General features: G+C 44.9%; 1 protein-coding gene across 1 annotated transcript in view; it reads left to right on the forward strand.

The window, feature by feature from the left end:
- Positions 1-819: 819 nt before the first annotated feature.
- ARHGAP35 (Rho GTPase activating protein 35) overlaps positions 820-25,589 on the forward strand; it is a 115,157-nt gene continuing 90,387 nt past the window's right edge. Inside the window, exon 1 of the mRNA XM_037059265.1 lies at positions 820-1,511. The gene's annotated coding sequence lies outside the window, so the exon portion shown is untranslated. The remainder of the gene's footprint in view (positions 1,512-25,589) is intronic.

The following is a 25,589-nucleotide window of genomic DNA, read 5'->3' on the forward strand; positions in this document are numbered from 1 at the left end:
GGTCATGGAAACAACCGTGATCAGTAATCAGAAAACTTTTATTTAATGGGAGGTTTTAAAACTTGAGTGCATGTAATTGTATCATCGCTTATAGCGTTATGGAATGATTTTCGGCGCTTTACACATATAACTCATTTAATTCTCGCAGCACCTCTACCAGGAAGATAAGATGCTTATTCCATTTTATAGATGAAGAGACTGGCTTCCGGAGGGGTCCGAGGAACCCATCTTCACTTCGGAGGAACTCAGGTGTCACAGCGACTACTATTGTTCCCATGACTACTATTTCCCCCTCCAGCTGCCCAAACTGACACTTGCAGTCATTCGTATAATGCTGATTTGGAGGCCAGGGAGCCGTCAGGACTGGGCCCTCGCCCGCCTCCCGGGTTTCTGGCGACCACAGCAACCAGACCGGGCGCGTTGTCTGCAGATTTCCTTCACTGCCAGGGCAAAGAGCACGCGCTCCCCAGCCCTGCCCCTTCTTCGGCAATGACGAATTGTGGGGCTCGGACTGGGCTGAGGAGGGCCACGCGTCCCCGGGTTCCCCAGTCAACTTCCTTGCAGGGTGCACTCCCTCCTTCTAAGTCCCTCCCCACCGCCCCACGTTACGTCTTTCCCTCTCTCCTCCTCCGTTATCCGGGGGGCTGCAGCTCGCGCGGCAAACCCACCTTCCCTGGCCTCCCATTGGCCAGTCAGGTCCCGCGCGAGCGGAATCGCGCCCCTAGCCCCCGCCCCCGCAGAACGGGCCTCTCCGCTCCCGCTTTCTCTAAGAGCCGGAGCGAGGAAGGGGATAGACTGCTTCGGACGCGCGCGCCTCCGGCCTGCCACTCCCTCGCCTCGTGTTAGTAGTTGCTGCGGCTGGCAGCCCTCGCCGCGCATGCGCACTTGCCCACCCCACGCTGCCCCGTCGCGGGTCGCCTCCAGCACCAGCTCGAGCCGCATTCACTGCAGTAGTGGCATTTTCTTGGGGCGCACGCGCACTGCGCCCTCCGCGGCCGTTCCCAACCACACGCCGCGACGGTGGCAGTGAGTCCCTCAGGCACGCACGCGCTCTCGCTTCTCACCCTACTTCGCGCCGGCTGTCCCCTCGCGGCGCGCGCCCAGGGGCCGTTATCCTGCAACGGTCCCAGCGCCACGCACGCGCAGTAGTGAGGGGGCGCGCGCGCGAGGGAGCGGCGGCCGCAGGAAAGGGGCGCCGCCGCCGCCATTGCGAAGGAGGGAGGGAGGGAGCGAGCGAGCGAGGCTGGTCCGCCCTCCCCTGGTTCCCGCCCCTCCCCCTTCCCCTCCCCGCCCCCCCGGCCCCGAGGGAGAGCCGCGGCGCGGCGGGAGGAGGAGGTGGAGGAGGCGGAGGAGGGAGTCCGCGAGGGAGGGTCCACCCGGCCCCCCGCCGCCGGAGTCGCCGCCACCGCCTCAGCCGCCGCTAGACCAGGAGCAGCAGAACATGGCGCCGGGGCCGCCGTCTCCGCTGCCGGGATCCCGGAGGCCGGGGCCGCGTTGAGGGCACCCAGCTGGTGAGTGCGCGAGCTCGCGGGCCCCGGCAGCGAGGCCGGGCGCCGCCCCGCTGCGGGGTCCTGGGGGAGGCGGGGACCGCGGGGCCCGGAGCCCGCGAACAATGGAGGAGCCGGAGGGGGAGGGGAGGGAGCGGCCCCCCAGCCCCCCGGGCCCAGTGGGCCCCGCAGCTTCCTACTGCGGCCCGACTCCCGGGGTCCGCCGGTCCTTTGGAGATGCCCCTAATTGCCCCGACCCTGCTGTCTCCGCTTCTGCCCCCACCCTCCGATTGGGATCTCGGTATCCGCTTCGTCCACCCCTGCACTTCAGCCACTCTGTTCCCAATTCTGCGCCCCCCTTCCTTCTTCGCCCCCTCCTGGCCTCTGCAGTGCTCATGGGACCCACTACCTCAGCGACCCTTCTGCATCCCTTAATGCTGGATCCCCACTTTGAGATTCCTGACTCTTCTGCCTCCTCTCCGATTCCGCTCTTAGCCCTCTTTGGATCTGCCCTCTTTTTTGACCCATCTGCTCTTACTCCTCCTTTCAGAATCTTGCACCCTCAGGAGCTGTCCCTCTAGGACCTGCGATTCCACCTCCTTAGAGACCCTGTTAGTCTCGCACTGCTGACCCAGGTCTTCTCCTTGGACTTAATTTCACCTCTGTCTTGGGCCCTGCTGCCCACTGCACATGCAGCACCTGCTGCATCCTAGGGGTGCCCCTGGGCTCCCTGAGCCTTCCTTAGATACCGTGGTTCTGCCACCTGCTCCCTCATGCTGTCTTCTCCCCTTCTCAGGTCTTGCTTCTCTTTGCCACTCAGACCCGTTCCTCTCTTCCAGACTTTTCTGCCTCCCAGCTCTGTCCCTTGCCTGATCTCAGCTCTTGCTGTACCCCCTAACCTGCTTGCTTTCCGACTCTGCCTTTCTTGAAGCAGCCTCCTCCGGGTCTCTGACCCTGCAGGTCTCTCATTTCTGCCATTCGCTTCTCTGCTGTCTTTTCGCCCCTCTGCAGCCTCGGAGCTGCCCTGAGGACTCGGTCTGTCCCAGTGTTCTTCAGGTTTTCTCTTCCCACCTCCTTATTGGCACCTTTGAGCCATTCCCTTCATTTGCTCCTCTTTTCTTTGACCTGTCTCGCCTTCAGTTCTCTGCTTCAGACCTCTTTCTAGCCCCTTTGCTCCAAGTCCTCTTGTCTCCATTTTGGCCCTTCTTAGATTTGCCCTTTACCCCATTAATGCATCAGTAACTTCTCTCTGACCCATCACCCCCTTTCTTTCCCATTCCTCATCTCACAGACCTCCGCCCAAATCCTCTTTGCACCTGCTCTTTCATGTATTTCTTTCTGTCTTCTAGTTAATGTCTTCCTCCCAGCTCTGTCCCTTTGGAGCTGTCCACTTGCTCACCTATTTTTTTGGACTCAGTTCAACTTTTTCTGCTGCTGTTCTGTCTCAGAGTGGTCCTCTTTAACCCTGGTCTTCTTGGAACTACCTCCCACCTCCGTTGCCTCTCAGCTCGAAGATTACTGCCTGACCTCTCCCCCCACTGTTGTGATTCACCTCTCAGCCCGCCGTCTCTCCTTTCTTGTGTTCATCCTCTCCACTTTGCCCTGTCTTCTACCTCTTTTTTGAGTCCTTCCCCCAATTCTGCCCATTATTAGAGATGCTTTCTCAACCATTCCTTCCTACCATCGCCCGCCTCCCCACCTCAGATCCCCCTCTTAGAGCCTCCTGAGTTCTTGGGTGGATTCTTTTCTCCCTTTTGAAACACCTCCCCCAATTCTGTTCCTCATTGACTTCTTTTCTCCCTCCTCTTTTCTTTCCCCTTGTATCCTGCCAGGCTCTTTCTCTTCCCATTTACTTTCTATCAGACTTGCTTCTCCAAGCTCCCCTCCCTTGACCCGCCCCTTCCTTACTGAGTGTTCCCCCTCTTCGGGCATGCCTTCCTCTAGTTTCCATCCTCTCAACTTCGGAGAGGAAGGGGCAGGGTTGGGCCTAGGGTTTTCTAGGCTCTGATTTAGACTGTGGATTCCCTAGGCTCCCTGATCCTGAGAGTTTTATCCTGAGGGATCCTGTTAGAGCTGGGTAAATAGGTGGGGGCCGGTTGATTGGTTACTGCCCTCTGGAGTCTGGGAGTGTCCCCCCCATCCCCTTTTACCATGTTAGTGGTGCAGGGGGTAGATCTCTTTCCACTGCCGCATTTTCTTTTCCTCTCCCATTTTGCCCCCTAGCCCCTTCAGTTCCCTGGGCTTTGATGCTTTGTGTCCTTCAGAAGAGAGTGCAGCTGCTCACAGGTCTTGCTTCTCTTTCTCCCTTTCCCTCCTCTCTTCTCTGATCTATTGTAAAGAGACAGTTGTACCCTCTCCCTCTTCCACCTCCAAGCCAGCACTCCTTGGGAGAATTTAGGAGTATGCTTTTTTGTTTTGTTTCCAGTTGACAAGTAATATCTATTTTTTACCCTTGGCTGGGGAATAGCCAGTTCTCAAGTTCTCCCCAATTTCACCAGGTGTTATGGATACACTTGGTGTTTCACTGGTCTGGGTCCGTAGGAGAGTCTTGCCCGCTCCCTAATTGCCTCTGGTTTGCAGTGTAACCTTTGGGAAGGGTGGGGGAAAGTGGGCTTATTTCTTTTTCACTTCTGCCCCAGGAAGGCTCCAGCTTCCTGGTCTTCAAAATAGTGAAGGCCTGACTTTGGAAAGCTCTTTGCGGTTGTTTGTTGAAAGAGAGAGTGCCAGGTGTCGCTCATTCCTGCCCTCAGGTATTGCAGGCGCTCTCACCCACAGGAGCTGAGTCCCTCTGTGCAGGTCCATGCTGGATTGTGGGGAAGGGGGCTCACTGGTGCACAAGGGTTTATGTGCGTGGGCTCTGACCTTCCCCAAGACTTTTGAGTGATCTGATTTGATAGGATGAGAAACAGGTGCCAGGAACTGGCTGATTTGATTGGATTTTGGTCTTACTACCCGGGAAATGTACCTTTGCTACCTTTCCTTGAGCTGTTTTCTTCAGTGGTCTCACACTGAGGTGGGGTTTAGGAAATTAATGCAGAGGAAGAGGTGGATTTTACAGAAAACCCTTCCGACCATTTTCCTTCTTTAATTTAGGAGAGGGAATGAACTTTTTTGCATGTTCTAGGTTTATTTTATTTCTTAAGTAAATCAAAAGCCTGATTTCCCCCCCTAGGAATTGGCCTAGGGCAGTTGCATATTAAAGCATTCATCCAGCTGTGAAGGAGCATTTACTTTAAGGACTTTTATTTCTTAACTGAGCTATGATCAAATTTTATTTACTTCAGCACTTATTTAAAAATAGTTCTATGTGAACACATTAGAGGGGGAAAAAAAGCCCTGGCTGATGTAGTTCAGTGGATTGAGCACTGGCCTGTGAACCAAAGGGTTACCGGTTCGATTCCTAGTCAGGGCATGTACCTGGGTTGCAGGCCAGGTCCCCAGATGGGAAGTGTGAAAGGCAACCACACATTGATGTTTCTCTCCCTCTCTTTCTTCTTCCCTTCCCCTCTCTCTAAAAATAAATAAAGTCTTAAAGAAAAATATATTTACTGTCATCTACAGAATTGGACCATTGACTGAAAACGTGTTAGGGCATCTGTACGTAAGACAACGAGCAGGGCTGGATAGTAGATCCATATGGCTCTTTTAGCTTCTAACTTCTTAGAACTTTGCATTTTCTGACAAGCAGAGGCTGGTAATTCTGATTATGTATGGCATGTGTCTTCACCATTATTGACTTAATGAATTTTGATTCATTTCTGCTGGTTTCTGTTCATATCTGAATTTTGGCCTTGTGAATTGTGATTAATTCCCTGAATTTTAGAATTCACATCCCCCATGCTGGGTATAAACAGTTTTTTAAAAAAAGTTCTTAATGTGAAAGTGGCAGCTAATTAAGAATAAAAATAACTGTGTATGCAGTACCACTTAAATTTGTGTTCCAGAGTTTTAACATCACTGGAAGGATAGAAAGTTTCTGCATGCCCAAGGCCTAAGTTTACGTTATAGGGAGCAAGGAGACAGAAGAACAAAGAGCTGGTTTTTCTCCCTACCTGGTATCTGATGGTCTGAAGATGCAGGATTTCTTTGGTGGTAGTAGAGACTCTAATCCCACTACCAATACTTGCTTTGGTGATAGAATTGGGTGCTACAGAAAATCTGAGGTGGTAGCCTTGGCCTTCCCTAACAGTGAATGTGCCAGTTGTTGGGTTGGGGTGTGGAGCAGGAGGTAGTGGTGATAGATGACTTTTTTTTTACCCTTTCTTTATGGCTGTGACCCTCCCTTTCATTGCCTCTTTTTTCCTTGGCATGATACATTTAGGACAACAAGAAATAAATTTGTTCCTTTTCACCCTTGACACATGGAAGGAGTTGTCCAAGTTGGATCCATGGGCTTGATGTTGGCTCTCAGCAAAGGGCAGTCTGGGAAGAGTAAGGGTTGCACAAATGACCATAAACCGCAGTGTCACAGGTATTTGGTCAGTCCTTACGTGTTTGGAAAACGTACCAGGTCAGCACAGTTGAAGAGTGGTTTTCCCTCTGCAGTCTCCTCCGCTTTCCTGTCCTGTCTGCCGTGGTGTTCCGAGAGGCGTTAGGCCACTGCCAGGGCCTTCCTGTGACCTGCTGTAGTGCCATTCACTGCCTGGTGGGCTAAACAGTCTTAATTTACCCAGTCAGTGGGCATTTTATGGATCATCTCCTCCAGTTCTTTCAGTTACCTTTTCCACACTATATAAAAGAGACAGACTTGGAGATTTCTCTGCGTAGAGGGAAAGGAAGTTGACTAGCAGAAATCCCTTGGGTTTGGAGCAACACAATTTGAAAATCAGCATCTGGCCTCCCTCCTCCTTTACAGATGGGGAAGTGGAAGGCTTGCAGAAGGGGCATGGTAGCAGGCTTCCTGTCATGGCTGAAAGACTACTGGACATACGGGTGGGAGACCCTCTGGTGTAGGCTTTATCTCAATTAGTTGGAACATTGGACAGATTGCTTCTCCTTTTCATATTTCACATTTCCTAGTCTGAAGTGTAGTGCGCTGTGGAGCGGATTGTAGATGCTCGTTGTCCTGGGTCACATTCCAAGTTGGAGCTTGGACTGGCTTCCTGGTGCTACTCTGACCACCTCCTTTTTAAGTTATATTCTGTAACCCTGAAGGCGGGTAGGGCTCTTTCCTGGAGGGTGCAGTGAAATGAACTTAGATTACCTTCGTTGTGTACTTTTTCAAATGCAAAATAAACAGCCTCTTGGCCATTTGCATGAAAAGCAGTTTATAATTTAGGGGGAAAGGGACATCCAGACTGTACTAACTAAATAACTAAAACCACACACTTCTGAAAATAATATGGAGCCCTTTCTGATGTGGCTCAGTTAGTTGGAACATTGGCCCATAGGTCGAAAGGTCACAGGTTTGATTCCCAGTCAGGGCACATAACCAAGTTTCGGGTTTGATCCTAGCTCGGGGTAGATGCAAGAAGGCAAACCAATTGCTGTTTCACTTTCACATCAATGTTTCTCTCTCTCCCACCCCTCCCCTTACCCTCTGTGAAATGAAAAAATGTCCTTGGGTGAGGATAAATAAATAAAAAAATAATGAAAATAATACAGAATTTTTTAAGCTGAGTCATTGTTAACCCAGGCTCTTAAATAGCAATGGTTTGAATAGCACTTGAATTGTTTTTATTAAGAAATGCAAACAAATCATTCATATTCATCTTTCTTAAAGTTTATTTCTTTAACAAATTTTTTAAATTTATTGATTTTAGAGAAAGAGGAAGGGAGAGAGGGAGAGAAACATTGATTTGTTGTTCCACTTATTTAGGCATTGATTGGTTGATTCTTCTGTGTTCCCAGACCGGGAATAGAGCCCACAACCTTGGTGTATTGAGACAATGCTCTAACCAACTGAGCTACCCGGACAGGGCCTTCCTAAAAGTTTAATTCTATTTAAGTTTTGGTATAGTGCTTTATCAGGCTTCATCTATGAAGAGTTGTTTTATTTTATTTTATTTTATTTATTTATTTTTAGAGAGAGAGGATAGGAAGGAGAAAGTGGGAGAGAAACATCAATGTGTGGTTGCCTCTCATGGGTCCCCCACTGGGGACCTGGCCTGCAACCCAGGCATGTGCCCTGACTGGGAATCGAACCGGCGACCCTTTGCTTCACAGGCCCGGGCTCAGTCCACTGAGCTACACCAGCCAGGGCGAAGAATTCTTTTAAAAAAATTTTTTTAAAACTTTTATTCATTTGTCTTTAGAGGGGAAGGGAAGGAGAGAGGGAGAGAAATATCAATGTATGGTTGCCTCTCATGCATCCCCTGCTGGGAACTGGCCCGCAACCCAGGCATGTGCCCTGACTCGGAATGGAACTGCGATCCTCTGGTTAGCAGGCCTGTGTTCAATCCACTGAACTACGCCAGCCAGGGCCATCTATGAAGAATTCTTGAAAATAACTTTTGGCATCTGTCAATCTAGTTTTTGTTTATTTGCTTCTCTGATATTAAGAAACACCATTAAATTGATATATTAGAGAAGCAGGTACTTTCAGCCATGAAGCATCATCAAGAAAGAAGATAGAAATGTTTGGTCATGGAGCAGCTCTTAAATCTATATTTTCTTTGGCAAATAGGAAATTATCTGAGTGCCTCTGAATTGAGAGATTTTCTTCTTTTGAGAAAACTCTAGGCAATTAGAAATGTCTAGATGAAAATACACTTTGTTCCTTGACTTATTTGTGTGGAGCTCACTATGGCCTTTTTCAAAAAACTGCAATTCAGAAGTCATTAAATAATGTTGGGGGCATGTTGGCCAGCTTCAGCTAACAGCTTCCTGAAATGTAAAATTAAAAAAATATATATTGTTACATTATATTTTCCCTATCTTCCTTTAAAGAAAGGTCAAAACCATGGCTTCGTCTATTTCAGTCTGCACTACTCCTGAATAAGACAAAGGAAAATGATTACCCTTAATTGCCACAGGCAATTAAAAAGGATTCTTTGTTCAGTAACAAATTGATTGTGTACAAATGAAAGTCAGTACTGCATTAATACAAGATTATTAGATTCTTGAAATCTGCATCCTCAGCTAGAGTGGCTTTCACTGGAAGGGAATTGTTCACTAGGATGGGGTAGTACCTGAACGCATGGCAATAAAAGTAGCACCTGGCCTTTAGTTTTCGAAAATGTCTATTAAATCTGTAGGTGGGAAGGCTGGGCGATGCTGCTTTTGTGGTGCCATTTTTAATGGCCTGAAATCATTGAATACTTTTTTTAATGTTGCCGGCCCGCAGGACATTTCTTCCTCTGATTGGTCAGTCAGTTGAGGAATGTAGATAAAACCTCTGATAAAAGAGGAAAAAGGGGAAAGGGCCCCTGACTGCTTCAGGAGTGAGTCTCAGCTGTTGGCATATGTCCAGAATTAGTGAACAGCCACAGAGGCTTAAAAATGGCAGCGTTCACTAAAGTAGTGTGTGTATACAAGGAATACATATATTTTCTTGTGTACAGATCTCCTTTTAACATTTTTCCCTTTCATTTATTTTTTTTAAAGTACAACTTGCATGTAGAAAAGTGCATAAATCTGAAGTGTGCATCTTTGAATTTTCTACATGTTGTACAAACCCTTCTTTCATATGATGGGGCATAATTTCCTTTTCCACACAATTCTTAATAAGTTGAAAGTTATTTGAGAGTCTCTATTTGGAAGGCACAAATATGAGTGTGTAAAATGATAATTTATAACTTTTCCAAATTTGTTCAAGATCGCATATCTGATAAAGGGTGGGATAATAGCGATCTGGTACAAATTGCCGCTAGTGTCAAAAGCATTCTTTTGATAACAGATCTTCCTTATCGGAACAGATCTTCCCTATCTGTGTTGTCACTCCCGCTGTTCTCGGTTACTGCTGATGGTATCACAGTGTGTACACTGTGGGAACTTTCTGGAAAGTTGTTTGGCCGTGTTTTAAGAGATATACAGTTTTTGATCTACTTATAGGAATCTGTATGGATCAAGAAATAGAGATGAGAATGAAGATTGTATACAAAGATGCTAATTTTTGTGATGTGTATGAAAAATAAAAGAAACAATGTACTGCAAAAGTTTTAGCCCTAGGGCAGTGATTTTCAACTGGTGTGCTGCAAGAATTCTTAAACATGCAATACCTGACTGTGTACTCAGGGGCACTGACCTCTTTTCCCTTAGGTTGTCAAAGAAAAAAAGTGACAACAGCCCACACAGCAACAGCTGTCCAGTGTGAATGAATCAAAATTGTACCTGGTTTTTTTTTTCAGACTGGCAAAAAACAATACATTTTTTGGTGTGCGGCAGGACCCTGGTAGAGTTAGTTTGTGTGTGCCATGAGCTAGAAAAGGTTGAAAGTCACTGCTCTAGGGGAATGACTGCTTTATGGAAGAGTATGGCCTCATTAAGATAGGATGTTTTGGAGAATTCTTGACATGGGAAGGTACATAGGAAAAAAATTAAGTATGAGAAAAAAGCAGGATATAGAACTACAAATAGTAAGATTTCAGTTATTTTAAAATGTATATGGGGAGCCCTGGCTGGCGTGGCTCAGTGGATTGAATGTCAGCTGAGAACTGAGAGGTCACGGTTCCATTCCTGGCCGGGGCACATGCCTGGGTTGTGGGCCAGGTCCCCAGTGGGGGGTGTGCGAGAGGCAGCTGATCGATGTTTCAGTGTTTCTCTCCCTCTCTTTCTTCCTCCTTTGCCCTCTCTTTGAAAGTAAATAAAATCTTTAGTATATATATATAATATTAATAAATATATTTCCATATACGTGTATATGGAAAAGCAGGAGAAATACACCAAAGTGCTATTAGTATTAATCTCTGTGCTGTTGAATTTCGAATGATTAGAAATTTTTTCTTTGAGTTTTCCACAAAGATTATACTGTTTTTGACTCAGAAAAAAATATCTTTTTGCAGTGTAGTTGTATTTGGTTTTTCTTATCGTATGAAGGAAAAATGGAGCTGAAAAACAAGCAATTAGTAGAGACCCATTGGACTCTGACCTTAGAAGGTGAGGCAGTTACCCTTTCTCAGAACAACAATGGAATTATTAGCGGTATCAGCAAGTTAATAACAAAATTATGCTTATTGTGTACCAGGAGACTGCTGAGTGTTCCCTCATATCCTCCTCACAGTAACCCCTGAGCAGGTGGTATTTCATTTTCTTGAGGGAACTGAGGCTTCCAGAGGGGACTAGCCCGAGGCCATAGGGACTAGCCCGAGGCCATAGGGACTAGCCCGAGGCCATAGGGCTGGTAGGTTCCTGAGGCGGGCTGGTTCTGAGCCTTTGCCCTGAGCTCTTGCTCTCGTCACCTCTCTGGTGTGCTTTACACCGTTTGGAATTGGGGAGAGCTGGNGCAGTAACCCCCGAGCAGGTGGTATTTCATTTTCTTGAGGGAACTGAGGCTTCCAGAGGGGACTAGCCCGAGGCCATAGGGACTAGCCCGAGGCCATAGGGACTAGCCCGAGGCCATAGGGCTGGTAGGTTCCTGAGGTGGGCTGGTTCTGAGCCTTTGCCCTGAGCTCTTGCTCTCGTCACCTCTCTGGTGTGCTTTACACCGTTTGGAATTGGGGAGAGCTGGAGTCTGCTTCGCCGCTGATGGCTCTAGCTAAACCCTAAGTTCTCTTTTCAGGAAGGTTCCTCCCTCTCCTGCTGTACTTGTTTTAAGAGAAAGAAGCTATTAGTATATTATCAAAATCAGGACTGGCCATGAAATTAGTTATATCTTCCCTTTCATGAGCCAAAAGTCTTTGAAAAATGAGATTTAAATACGTCTATTTATTTAATATATCTAATGTTATTTAAATAATTAAGGGCTATTAAGCAGAAGAGGGAGCACACTCGTTCTTTGTAGCTCTAGAGGATAAATATGTTTTTCCTCACATTCAACCACCCTTTGCTCGTCTGCAGTGTTTAGAGTACCGGTTATACAAAACAGGTCTCCTCTCTGAACGCTGTACACCGTTTAGAAAACAAAAGCAATTCTTCCCTTACAGGTAGCACAAGGAACACCCTGTTTCTGTACCAGAAAGTAAAAAATGCAGAAGACCAGTGGCCTGATTTCTTTCTTGATCTTATCTTAAAGAATTAAGTGCGGCTAAACATTTCAACTCAAGAATGCATTGACTAGGAAGATAGATTTCATCTTGGGAAAGAACCTTTTAAGAAAGTGGTCCAAGTTCATGTTTTATCTTATGTAAGAAATAATTTGGAGATTTTAAAAATTTACCTTGTTTGTTTTTATTGTTACTTAACAAGACATTTGCATATATATATATGTATATATTTACTGGTAATTCCTTTCATGGGGAAGAGTGACAGAGTGGTATTCAAATGCAGTATTGGGGGTTACAGTCAGACATTAGGAAGAAATTGAAATAGCTTTGGAAGCGCCACAGGATTTTTTGTTTTGTTCCTCCCCCGCCGTGTGTTCTGCAAACTTGTCACATTTATCCTAGACATGTCAAGAGGAGGGCATTATTAGTCAAAATAAAGCTAAGAATTTTTTAGGGAAACCAGGAGAAGTTAAAGTCTTGGAGTCCTTCAGGCCTTCAATTCTTGGATTTTCTTAAGTGATGTAAAGAACCCTTTCTGGTTTTGCTTCTCACCATCTGTGCGACCTTGGACAAGTCATTTATTGTAATTTGAGTTCATGTCTATAAATAAGCCTAAAAATATACTCTGCCTGCCACAAGGCTTTTTGTGTTGCAATTCCAGATTTTTTTGGAGAAGTAAATGCCAAGAATGAATGTGGAAACTGTGAAGCTGGAATGCCTTTCAGTTTTCTGGGAGAAGGAAAGAGAACAATTTGCTCAAATTGACTGTTTAGGTAAGCCAGCATGACAGGGCGCCAGGAGGGCAGCAGGGCGGAATTCCGAGTCACTGGAGCTGTTGACCTGTTGTTTTGTAACTTGCCTCCAGGTAGCAGTTACTTTTAGGGTCTGGTCAGTAAGTGCCTCACATCTCAGTGTTGTAGGTCATTGGCCAAACAGCAGTTGTTGGGACCTGTTTGGTATTCAGTGTTGGGACTGAGGCCTCAGTCACTTTTTCTCTCATGACACATGGCCACGGTCTGAGTGCTCAGTTACTAGGGATTGTTATTCTCAAATGGGAAGTTAAGTATTCGCTGTGGGGTCAGGTCAGTGAAATCCGCTATGCTACCAGCCTCTGAGAAGTTCAAGAAGATAGGGTATTGTGCTCGATTGCAGACATCTCTTTACAGGGCGGCCTTCTCTTTATCCTTCCTTCTCTTGTTTTTCCTCTCTGTAATTCACTGGAGTCACTGAACAAAATCCTAACTGTCGTACTCCCTGCTTGAAAACTGTTGCTTTTCTGTTGCCTACAAGGTAAAGTTCAGATCCTTAGTGTGGCTGTAGAATCAGTCCTTTATAGCTCGGCCCATCCTGCCTTCCCAGCCTCATATTTATTGGTCTCGAACATGCGGTGCTCTTTGTTGCTGTGTTTGTGATGGAGCTGCTTCCTCTGAAGAGGGCCCTCACCAACCTTTTCAGGTTGGTCAGTTTCCTGCTCATCCTTCAGTATCTCCTTAAGTATCCGCTGTTCTGGGGCCTTCCTTCCTGGATTCTCTTCAGCTCCGTTCCATTAGCACTTTGCTGGTGATACTATGCTTAATGCTTGTTTGGGGTAGGGGTCGGGTTCTGCATCAGTCATCACAAAGCACCCATACCATCCCCTCAGCCCTGTCTCCCAGCCACCAAGTTGCCTGTTCAGTGTTTTACCAGGGATAGTACTCCTTCCCGGGTTACCTTGTGCACATACAAACCAGCGAATATAAATATGTATCCCCTCCCTGCCCCTTTATAGAAATGCTAGTGTACGCTAATTGCTACACTAGCATTGCTAAGCTTCCTTTTTGTCATGGACTGTTTTGGGGAGATCATTCCGTGTTAGCACAAAGGAAGCTTCCTCATTCTTTTTTGCAGCCTCATGGTATTCCCTTATATAGACATACCGTAGTTAGCCAGACTCCGATTGATGGGCATTTGTTCCCAGTTCTTTGGTTTTGCAGTCTTGAACATCTGTCATTTCTACATGTGAGATTATACCTGTAGGAGAAATTCCTAGTGGCATAGTTGTCTTCTACTTTTTGAAGCGAGGAATTTGTTGTTTTTTTGTTTTCCATTTGGCCTAATAAACTGCCTGACTTGTCATGAGTGCCTCATTAATGCCTGAATGAAGGATAGATAGAATAATCTAGTTGGGCAGATATGGCAGATTTTGGAAAAAATCGAATACTGACGTCCCAGATCCTTATATCAGGGGTCCATAGCTAAATCCCAAAGCTTGCTGCTGTTCTGGCAGCCACCCCCCGTGGCTTTGGGTATTATTGTGGCCTATAGGACGCAGTTGAAAGGTACCTGCTGGCTCACTCAGTTTGGGACATTTTGGGCGTTTCAAAATCCCTCTCCCAATATGACAGTCAGTACAGTGTGGCTCACCCCTGTGAGCTCACCCTAGGGAAATCCCTAGGGTGGGAGAGAGTGAAAACTCTCTCCATCAGTGAAACTAGGTCCTTAGATACCTACAATAAAAGCCAGTGCTTCTTCCTTAGTACTTTCTGTGTACCAGGCACTCTGTGGATTACCTTGTACCTATTTTACAGATGAGGAAGCGGAGGCAGAGTCAAAGAAAAGGTAGTAACTCTCTCCCCTGTCCCCACTTTTAGGAAGTACCAGGTTGTTACATAACTGTACCAGGTTGATTGTGTGTGTGTGTGTGTGTGTGTGTATTCTCTTCTCCCCCCCGCCCCCATTACCTCTCTCCTCTCTCTTCCCCCCTCGCCTCTCCCACTGGGGTTAATAACCTGTGATTTCACAGAATGACCTTGATTATTGGGAAATGCTTCTTCCACTGGAAAGTATTTGGAGAGCATAGTGCATTCTTTGGATTGTCCCCTTGCTCCCTGGTTTAGCTTGCCTGTTAAAGATTTCCAGAATGACCTAGCAGTTAATTCCAGTTTCATTTTCTCCTCCTCTTTTTTAATGAGGTCCCAGTTTGACTTTATAGTCTCATTTGTTCATTGTAGGATATTTCATCAAAGCTCAGCTCAGCAAAATAGAATCAAAGCCTATTGCTCAATCCGTTTCTATAATGCCTCCTTGAAGTGTTTTGCTGATGGTTTGGGGAGAATAGCCCTGGAAGTGTTGGTATTGCGTGATGCTGAAGGGAAGGGCCAGTGGCATGTGCTGACTGTCACCAGCCAGCCTGGAATGCTCACATTAATACTCATTTCAAATGTATGTCTTCCCAGATCCTCCCTTTTTATTTCCAAGGACTAAATTGACACCAGGGTTTCTTTTTAGGTCAGCCCTGTCTGCTACAGCTTTTTTCAGTGTCCTTTACAGTAACCACTAGCCACAGGTTTCCTACTTGAAATGTAGTTAGTGAGCCTGAGAGACTAAATTTTAAGTTGTATTTAATTTTGATCAAACTTTATATTTTTTCTAGAATTTATTTATGTATTTTTAGAGAGATGGGAAGGGAGGGAGAAAGGGAGAGAAACATCAGTGTGTGGTTGCCCCTCACGCACATCCTACTGGGGGTCTGGCTCACAATCCAGACGTACCCTGACTGGGAATCGAGCCGGTGACCGGTTCTCAGGCCAGTGCTCAATCCGCTGATTGAGCCACACCAGCCAGGCTATTTGACTAAACTTTAAATGGCCAAAGTATTAAAGAGTGCAGCTCTAGACTTTATGCGGCACAAGAGAGATTTTAATTTTTTTCTTCCCTCCTAACTGGCTTAGGAGTGTGCTCTTTTTGTATTTGTCGAATGTTTGATAAATAGCCCCCAGTGGCTACAATATATGAGGCCTTGTCCAGAAAGTACCCAGCCACAGACCGTGAAAAATAGACACATTTATTGAAGAAGACACAAGAAACATTGTACACAGGACAGTGATGCCTGTCCCCCTCAAACTAGGCACCTTGGGATCCCACACAGTTCTCCCAGTTGCCATTATCTGCCCTGTTGTATTTTCCTGAATCTCATCCATAGTCTGAAATCTCTTTCCTTTCAAAGGCAGTTTTAGTTTTGGGAAAAGGCAGAAGGGGCAGGGTGCCAAATCTGGGGTACAGGGGCGTTGAGTCACCTGAGTAATTTGATGTTTCACCAAAAAACTCTGCACAAGATGTGATGCATGAGTGGGTGTGTTGTGTGATGGAGCTACCAATACCAGGTGTCCATAGCTGTGGCCTTCGGAATCATCCAGATAGTTTCTGCAGAGGAATGTTCAAGCTTAATGCAAAATTTTCTAAAGATTTTATTAATTTATTTTTAGAGAGAAGGGAAGGAAGGGAGAAAGAGGGAGAGAAACATTGATGCATGAGAGACACATTGATTGGTTGCTTCTCACATGCCCCCAACTGGGGACCTGGCCCAAAACCCAGGCTTGTGCCCTGGCTGGGAATCGAACCAGCGACCTTTGGGTGAATAGGCTGGCACTCAATCCACTGAGCCACACCAGCCAGGGCAAACTGAATGCAAAATTTGATGCATATTTTTTGCTCTAATGTCTCAGTCATTTTGAATGCCACTGCCACAGGGTACACATGCTCACTCAACAGTGTCTGTCGCCCCCACTAAGTACAGTGAAGTTGTCATTGTTCACGCATGTGCATTCCAGTCCACTCTCCTTGGCTGCCAGGTCACATCGATGTTCTCGTTACATTAACAATGATTGGACTATTTCTGGAAAGACCTTTTATAATAAGAAAAGTTAAAATAGTCTTTAAATTCTACTTGCCAAAGATAACCATTGTTAACAATCATGTTTTACTGGTAGAAAAAGTTTCCCATTTTTCTTGACATTGCAGGGATTTCTGCACAGGGCTCCTCTGATTCTAGAAGTTGACATCAGTCAAGGTGATGGTAGTTTCCGGAATTTTAGGAGATGGAAGCTTAGAATGCAGGTCCTAAATGTAACAGAAGTATTACATTGATCAAGTGCCCTTATAAAGATTGTTGTGACATAATGGAATTTTGTCTTAATGACTAGAGTCCGTAGTGAAAATCTGGGAAAGACAGGCTGAGTCATATCCCAGATAGATTTTGCCAACATGGTTGTTTTTTGGGTGGGGGAAGCAGGAGGGATGAATTGTGTTTTTGCCTTGCCTCCTTCTTGGGGTGGTTAGGTTATTTGAAGGAAGAATAAAGGGGTTTTATTAAATTGCTGGCAAGACTGATGAAGCAGAAATGGGTCTGCTTAAACTTCTTTTCTCTTCCATAGGGACACAGTATCATAGGTCAAGGTCTCTCTGTGAATGGCATGTTAGCATATCTGCACACACACGTGTGTGGACACAGATCTTTGTTGTTTAAAGATGTCACTGAATTCTTTTTTTTTTTTTTGTTAAATTTTCTTGAATTCCTCATAGTTCTTCCTATTCCAGGTCATCTGTTTTGGTAACTTTGATTCTGTTCTGAAATGGTGTATTTACCTTTGAGTGGGCTGGTGGTGTTGGGAGATGGGGAGACATCGATGGAGAGTGATGATAAGTGATAAAATCGTGGTGCTCAGAAGTAAAGGAAGGAGTTTTTAAAAGTCTTTGAATTAAGTGGACTGTGAGATCTAGGATTAGATCCTGGAATAATAGAATGAATGGGAAAACCAGTGAAATACAGATAAAGTCTATTAGTTCAGTTTTTTGTACCAAAGATAATTTCTTTGTTGTTTTTTAAAGATCTTATTTATTTATTTTTAGAGAGAGAGAAAGGGAGGGAGAAAGAAAGGGAGAGAAACATCAGTGTGAGACCTACATCAATGGGTTGCCTGTCTCACACCCCCAACTGGGGACCTGGCTCTCTACCCAGGCATGTGCCCTGACTGGGAATCAACCAATTGACCTTTCAGTTCGCAGGCCAGCACTCAGTCCACTGAACCACACTAGCCAGGGCTTATTCCTTTGTTTTGACACTTATACCATGGTTATGTTAGCACTAGGGGAAGCTGGGTAAAGGGACCTATGGGGACTCTCTTGTAAGATCTGCAACTCTCCATCCATCTGATGTTATTCCAAAATAAGTTAAAAGAAAAAAAAAAGGCCAGGAAGAGCAGAGCATTTAAGGGCTGTGACTTGGCCAAGTAGGGGGTGGTGTACATAAATTTGGATCGTGTAAGGGCCTTCCAGGGGCTGTGCCCGTCTTTGTCTACTTCCTTCCTTATACTCAACATTCCAGCCATTTCGATGACTGGAGCTCTCCCAGAGATCATTGCTTCTGGGCCTTCTTGTGTCATTTACTTCCTATGGTATATTTTCCTGCCACCCCTACCCCAAATCGAACCAAATAACAACAAAAAAGGACTACCCCTAAAAAAAAAGGATAGGGGAGATGGACTTTAAAAAACCTTAACAATTTTTTTTTCAGATTCTTTAGGTCTGGCTTAGATTTTGTTTTCTCTCAGAAAGCCTTCCCTGACCCTCAGTGTTCAGCCCCTTGCCTGTCTTTGCCCCCCGAATGCACAAGTATCTGAATTGCCTGTGTTCTTTTCTCTTTCTCCAACTGCATCTTAAGCTCCTTGGAGGCAGGGGCTGTGCTTTTTGTCATTTTATCTCTAAGCGTATAACTCAGGGATCTAGGCATCATTGATGTTCAGAAATGTTTCTTGAATAAGTAGCTCCACAAGAAGCAGCAAGACTCTCCCTATGACACCCTCTCAGGCTTCGTGGGTAGTTCCTGTCATGCCCTTAGGGAATGGCGGCCGTAGGTTGCTACATACGAGTATGTGTGCTCTAGATGGCCAAATCCCTGCCACGGAGAGAGAAAACAGGACTAGAGTTGAGAGAACACATTTTTTTTTATGGCCTTATTCTTGTATTTCAAGCTCCCAGAGGTCCAGTTTAGGAAAATATTTTAAAATCTGCTAGTCATACAGCATTATTTTTTCCCTGTACATATGAATTTATATCTCACTTTACCATAAGAGAGAAAATGTAGGTTGTTTTCAGTCTGATCTCTAGTAAACTGGTCAACAGTGATTAATTATGTAGCATGTGTCCAGCCCTAGGTGGAATCCATAGTACTATCAGATATGGCCCCTGCTTTTGCGTTTCTTACACTCTAGTTGGGGGAGGTGGCACACCCTTACCCCTCATGAATCAGGTAGTGAGATGAACAGGGGCCTTTATGAAGGTTGCTGAGACCCTGTGAGTGCTAACACCATCTCCTCTGTGTGCAGTTTCCCTTTCAGTCAGATGACTACTAACAAGTGGAATGGTTGGTGAATTTGGGTTTCTTCTAATTAGACATGGCTGGAAATGCAGATTCTAAGCAAAGGTTAGGAACTTGAATGTCTGTGTACTCCAGGGCCTGGGTGGGGGTGCGTTCATGACGCTGTCAAGAGTGTGAGCTGAATTGTGGTTCTGTTCATTTTCTGTGGGGAGAGGCTCTGTAGCTTTCACTGAATTCTCAGTGGGATCCATGACCCAAAAAAGATTAGAACCACTGGTTTAGAGTAACACCGAGACCTGTGGCCTTGTTTTGTCTCCCTTTTACTTCACCGTTTTAGACTGGGCGCTGTGTTTTGTTTCTCCCCAGTACGTGTTAGGAGAAATCCTGGGTGCAAAGAACCCTCCTGTCAAACATCTAAGTGAGGAGTATGTAAGGTTGTTTTTGGAAGCTTGGTATTACGGCCCTTAAGCCTTCACCTAGTGGCTTACTGTGTAATAAAAAATATTTTTGTTTGATTTACATATGTTGTGAAATGATTACCATAATACATTCAGCTAACATCTGTCTATTCGTGTAAGTACCATAAAAAGAAAGGAGAAAAATGCTTCTCCTTGTGATGATAGCAAAAATGTCTTTCTATTTGAAATCATGATTACTGTTTTCCTAGGTCCAAGCAGTGAGAGCAGTGGTCATATAAGTATGAAAATGACTGGGTCCTGGCCCTGACCAGGCTTTTGGTGATACACATGTCACTGCTCAGAAATGTCACTAGTAGGGCTATGGGAACAACTGCCATGCAGTGTCATGACTACAGTCTCGGAGGTGTTTGGGGGAAAATAGGAACACGGGGGGAAATCATCTGGGCTTTGTTTTATAGAAATTTCACTGTTGATTCATCTCATTACCTCACTGATATGTTGCAAACCTTTGCGTGTGAGGGTGTGACACATTCAGTGCTTAGGACCATTGCCAAGCTGGAGCAGTCCGACGAGAAACACGCCAGGCAGTGACTGCGGCCCGGGCCTCAGCCAGGGAAACACTCTTTTAAAGACTGTTGACACCATTTCCCTCTCTGTGGACAGGAGTACAGTCATGTGTTGCTTAACGATGGGGATACATTCTGAGAAATGCATTGTTAGGGGATTTCATCGTGCAAGCGTGGTAGAGTGCGCTTACACAAGCCTAGGCAGTGCAGCCTGCGACACACCTGGGCCGTGTGGGGTAGCCTGTTGCTCGTAGGCTACAAACCTGTATGGCACGTTGCTGTACTGAGTACTGTAGGCAGTTGTGATGCAGTGCTTAAGTATTTGTGTATATAAATATGGGAAAGGTACAGTTAACATACAGTATGAAAGGTTAAAAATAGTGTACCTGTACAGGGCACATACCGTGAATGGAGTTTGCAAGACTAGAACCTGTTCTGGGCCAGTGAGTGAGTGGTGAGTGAATGTGAAGGCCAAGGACATTACTGAGCACGACTATAGACTTCAGAAACACCGTATTTGCACCGCTCTAAATCTATAAAAGTATTTTTCTTCAATAATAGATTAACCTTACCTTATTGTAACTTTTTTGCTTTATAAACATTTTAATTTTTAACAATTTTTTATTTACTGATTTTAGAGAGGGAGAGGAAGGGGAGAAAGAGAGAGAGAAACATTGATTTGTTGTTCCCCTTATTTATGCATTCTGTGGTTGATTCTTGTACGTGTCCTGATCGGGGATTGGACCACAACCTTGGCGTGTCAGGAGAATGCTCTAACCAACTGAGCTACCTGGCCAGGACTAAACATTTTAATTTTAAAAAATGTTTTGACTCTTGTAGTAACACTTAAAACCCAAACACATTATACAGCTATACAAAAATATTTTCTTTCTTTATATTCTATTCTATAAGCTTTTCTCTTTTTTAAAAAGATTTTTATTTATTTAATTTTAGAGAGAAGGGAAGGAAGAGAGAGAGGGAGAGAAACATCAATCAGTTGCCTCGCCTGCTGGGGGAACCTGCAGCCCAGGCATGTGCTCTGACTGGGATTGAATTGGTGACCTTTTGCTTTGCAGGACGACACCCAATCAACTGAGCCACACCAGCCAGGACATTTTTTTTGTCTTTAAATTTTTATTTATTTTTCTTTAAAAACTTCTTTTGTTGAAAACTAGGCATAAACACACTTTAACCAATGGCTGCGCAGTGTCAGGATTCTCACCATCACTGTCTTCCCCTCCACATCCTGTCCCGCTGGAAGGTCTTTGTGAGCAGTAACATGCCAGTGCTTTCTTCTGGAACACCTCCGGAAGGTCCTGCCTGAGGCTCTTCTTGAGGAGGTGTCACTCTTTTGACACCTCCATGGTGGTTTGATTGTTTTTTTGGTGTTTGTGTGTGTTTTAATCATACAATAGCTTGTAAGCAGATAATGAACCATGAACAACCTCTTCTATTAATGAAAACCTTTTGGTGTTGGGGCCCATGTCTTCAAACTTCTAAAAAAATCCTCATCGGAGGACATGTTTATTGATGTTACAGAGAGGAAGGGAGAGAGGGAGAGAAACATCGGTCAGTTACCTTCCATACGCTCAGTCCCACAGCCTAGGTACGTGCCCTGACGGGGGATCGAACCTGCAAGCTCTTGGTGTACAGACCAGTGCTCCAACCAGCTGGGCTCCAACCATGCAGCTAGGGCTTCTCAGGCCTTTGAAGGAGCCTCTGCTTAACCCTTAACTGAATTTTCTTGGGGGTTCTTTTTCTTCTGCAGATTCTTCTTGCCTCTTCTTTAAGCTCTGTGTTCCCATTCCAGTTCCAGCTCCTCATTATCATTTCCTCAGGAACCACCTCTAGGAGTTCCTCGATGTCACCTTCACCCACACCCAGGTTAAAGTTGTCTTCTATCTGAACTGAAGCCTTGTTGATTTTTACATCGTCCTTTTCCTTGACAGATATTAAAAGTTGTGGGCTACCAGGTCACTAGTGATGGGAATTTTTCAGCCTTGTTATAATCTTACAGGACCACCATCATGTATGTGGTTTGTCATGGACCAAAGTGTCCTCATGTAGCGCATGACTTTGTAAGGTTCTTTTTGCCCCTTAGTCCCTCAGCAAGTATTTATTGGACACTTAGAGTATGTGTGATTCTGAACTGGACCCTTTAACTAGACTCTTTACTTCTTAAGCGACAGTGATATGTTTTGATCTTTCCCAGTAATCAGTGTGCTCACAAGAGCCTCTCTGCTGGGAGGCTGTATGGTTGGGCTTGGAAGTCTGAGTGCTGGAGTTCCAGCTGGGGTGCCCAGAGTCAGGTCAGTTGACCCCTTTGAGCTTCAGTTATGTAAGATGGGGGTATGACTGGTACCTGCCGTACAGGCCTTCTGCATTGTATTGCACAATCAGTGACTTTGCAGAGGGCCCGTCACATACTAGGGCCCAATAAATGGAAGCTGCATTGTTACTTGTGGGTGAGGATTAGAAATCTTAAAGAAGTTCCCTCATTTTATTTATTCACTCAAGATACTTACTGTCATTCAGAAGAAGGAATATTCTACTTACGTGAATGGGGGAAGTGGGCACTCCTGGTTAGTATTAGGAGCAGTGGCTAAGTCTTATAGGGGGATATTCTTCCATAATTATTGCTAGGGCACAAGTTCTTAATGTGGGCTTCCTGAATTTTTTGTGCAACTGCATTTTTCTGAGGGAGAAGTTCCAAATTTTCATCAGATTTTCAGAGGGACCCTTGACTGCCAGTAGATGAGAAATTAATTAAGTGACTGAGTGGGTGAAGAGCCACAGTTGAAATTGTGGATCCTGAAATTGTCCATCATAATATCATCACTGAGAAAACTTCTCTGAATGAAAAGAACATAATGAGGGTATTGAGTGAATACTCAGAAGCGTGTGTGTGTGTGTGTGTGTGTGTGTGTGTGTGTGTGTGTGTTGCAGGGAGGAAATGGGACAAGTAGGAAAGAAAGAGGTATCAGGAGCAGATAAGAAACAGCCCAAAGAAGAAATGCCAGCTTCTTGTCCTAATACACGGTTGTTCCCAGAGGTGGATTCCAGGCTGTCACTCAGCCTCCTCTTCCCTGCCCGACACTGCTGGTCAGACTGGGCCCCTGGCTTTCTCCTGAATCAGGTGTTCACGTTTTGTCAGCTCACATTGGGCCCTCTGCCTAGACTGCCCCGTCTTCCATGATGTGCAGGTTCAGTTCTCCGTGCTTCGAAGTCCTTCCTGATGCTGCCTTTCTTTTTTTTCTTTCCTTCTTTTTTTTTATGCTGCCTTTCTTAATTGTCATGGGCTTTTAAGTCCCTCGAGAGTTCATGTTTTGTCCTCCACAGGCCTTTGTAAGGAGTTAGACACTAAGTAAAGGGTTGTGGGACTGAAGTGAACAATGATGCATGAGCAGGAACTAAATACTGCTTAAGAGAGGAAAAGGATATAGGTTAAGAATATAGAAAATATGAAAAACAATAATATACCAGAGTGAGTTCTGAGTTTTGAGAGAGTTTAGAAACCCTTTTACCACCTCAGTGATGGCCTGGGTTCAGGGAAGAACCACTCTGAGTTAGGAAGCAGGAATGTGGGGACCATACAGCCAGCGTTATGGCCTTGGCCAGGCCCAGTCACTCCTGCACTGGGGTCTTCTTCTCCGGAAGGAGGCTGGGACTTTTCTTTTTGAACATGTAGTAGCAGTGGTATCAGTGAGCATCTGCCATGTGCCACATACCATTCTGGGCCCTGAGAATACAATCGGGAACAGCCACATACGACCACTTGCTTCTGTTCTGGTGGAATGTGTTGGGTGGGCTGTTAATCCCTCCGCCAGTCTTCAATTCTGTGAGCTGGAGAATAGGCACCGATCTCTTCTTGGGATTGTTGTGGGGATGAAATGAGAAAGCACTTTTTTTTTAACTTTTATTTTTACAGAAAGGGGATGGGAAGGAGAAAGAGTGGGAGAGAAACATCAATGTGTGGTTGCCTCTCATGTGTCCCCCACTGGGGGCCTGGCCTATAACCCATGCATGTACCCTGATTGGGAATCGAACCGGTGACCCTCGTTTCACAGGCCCATGCTCAATCCACTGAGCTACACCAGCCAGGGCTCAAGAAAGCACTTTAAAGATTATAAAGTTCCCGTTCTCACTTATTATGAATACTCCCTCTAACCTTTGATCTATAACTTAAACAGATTAAACATTTAAAAATATATATATATATATATTTATTGATTTTAGAGAGAGAGGAGGGTGGGGGGAGAGAGAAACATCCAAGTGAGAAAGAAATATTCATTGGTTGCCTCTCATACATGCCCTGACCAGGGATTGAACCTGCAACCTAGGTATGTACCCTCACTGGGAATTGAACCTCCAGCATTTTGGTGTGCGGGACAATGCTCCAACCAGCTGAGCCACACCAGGAAGGGCTAAAAATATTTAAAATGTGTACCAAGGTCACCATCAGCATTTTTACATTAGCTGATCCCCAGTGAGGTTTCAATACTACGCTGTAAGCAAAGTAGGGTAGGAAGATTGGATAGGGCTTCTACAGCAATAGGGGTGTGAAGTAGTGATCTCAGGGTTTAGGTAGATTCAGGGACTGACTTCTTTCCATCGTAAGTGAATCTCTTAACAGGATTGGGGTATAGATTTGCACTACCGTCTTTACTAAAAATGTATTTGAGGAGAGTTCATTTACTTACAAGTATTTTTGAAGTGTTTCTACAGTTACGTTTGTTTCTGCCTTTCTATTGAGTTCTTCCCTTTCTATTTTTTAATTTTCAGACTGACAGGCTCTTGGATTCTTAAAAACAGTTTCACACTGGTGAAGGCTGCACGTGGGGCAGACCAAATTCTCTACTGACTTGGGATTTTTTTTTTTTAATCATAATGTAGGGTGTGGTTTTCCTCCAAGTGCTTCCATTCTGTGATTAGGCTGAGTGCTTTTAAGCAGGACTCCGTTGCCCTTAACAGTTGTCCTGAGGACCCTGAAAACAAAGAGCAAATGATGCAATTGGGATGCAATCGGGTGCCTGAGGATTTCAAGGAAAATTCTTGTCCACACAACTTTGAAACTCATGGATAAAGTCAAGCTTCCTTTTAGATCTAACTAATTTATCAAAAACAACTTGGTAAAGTGAGATTCTTACCTTTAGGTTAATGTTTTTGAGTGTGACGCAGTGATGTGACATTTCTAAGGTGGCTTTAATTTGTGAATAAAATATGACTTCTAATTGATCCTTTGAGCTGGTTCACTTTTTCTTTGAAACTTTAAATTGAGTGGACATTGTTTACATTCTCTCCTGTCTGGTGTTTTTCACTTTTAGTGAAAGGAAGGACACGGGTCCTTTCCCACTGTCACCTGTGTCACGTTGGACTCTGCTGTTTTGTGAGATTGAGGTGGAAGAAGTGGATTTTCACCTACCCATTGATTTTTAGTATAGGTATTTTAATTCCTTTAAATTTGAGTCTGAGTTTCTTCCATTAGTGTTTAATCTTTTGATTTGTTGTTATGAGGGGCCAGCTCCCTGAGGACTCGTATGAACAGTGCTGTCTGATCAGTAAGAAAGATAATTTTTCTCGAGCCTTGAAGCAGTATTTCCAAAAATAGTAAAGTCACGTGATTTTTGGGGGGGAGATTTTTTCCAGGTGTACTGTGTGAGTGGAAATGAATTTTTGCAATGGGATAAGAAAAACGAGGTTTAATTTAAGGACGCAAAAACTTGAAGCATCTTTTCCCTTCCACGGTTTGAGAATAGAGGAAAGGAACAAATTAGTGTTTTCTCAGACTGCTGAAGTTATATTAATTCTTAATTGCAAATTACTAAAGCTGAAGGACAATCATTTTTCATCAAGTCTCACTTTGGAAATGATCTTTGTGGTTAAAACAATGGCAGACACTC

This window comes from Sturnira hondurensis, unplaced genomic scaffold (genome assembly GCF_014824575.4).
Source record: "Sturnira hondurensis isolate 20B ecotype Veracruz unplaced genomic scaffold, ASM1482457v3 Scaffold0001020, whole genome shotgun sequence".
NCBI lineage: Eukaryota > Metazoa > Chordata > Mammalia > Chiroptera > Phyllostomidae > Sturnira > Sturnira hondurensis.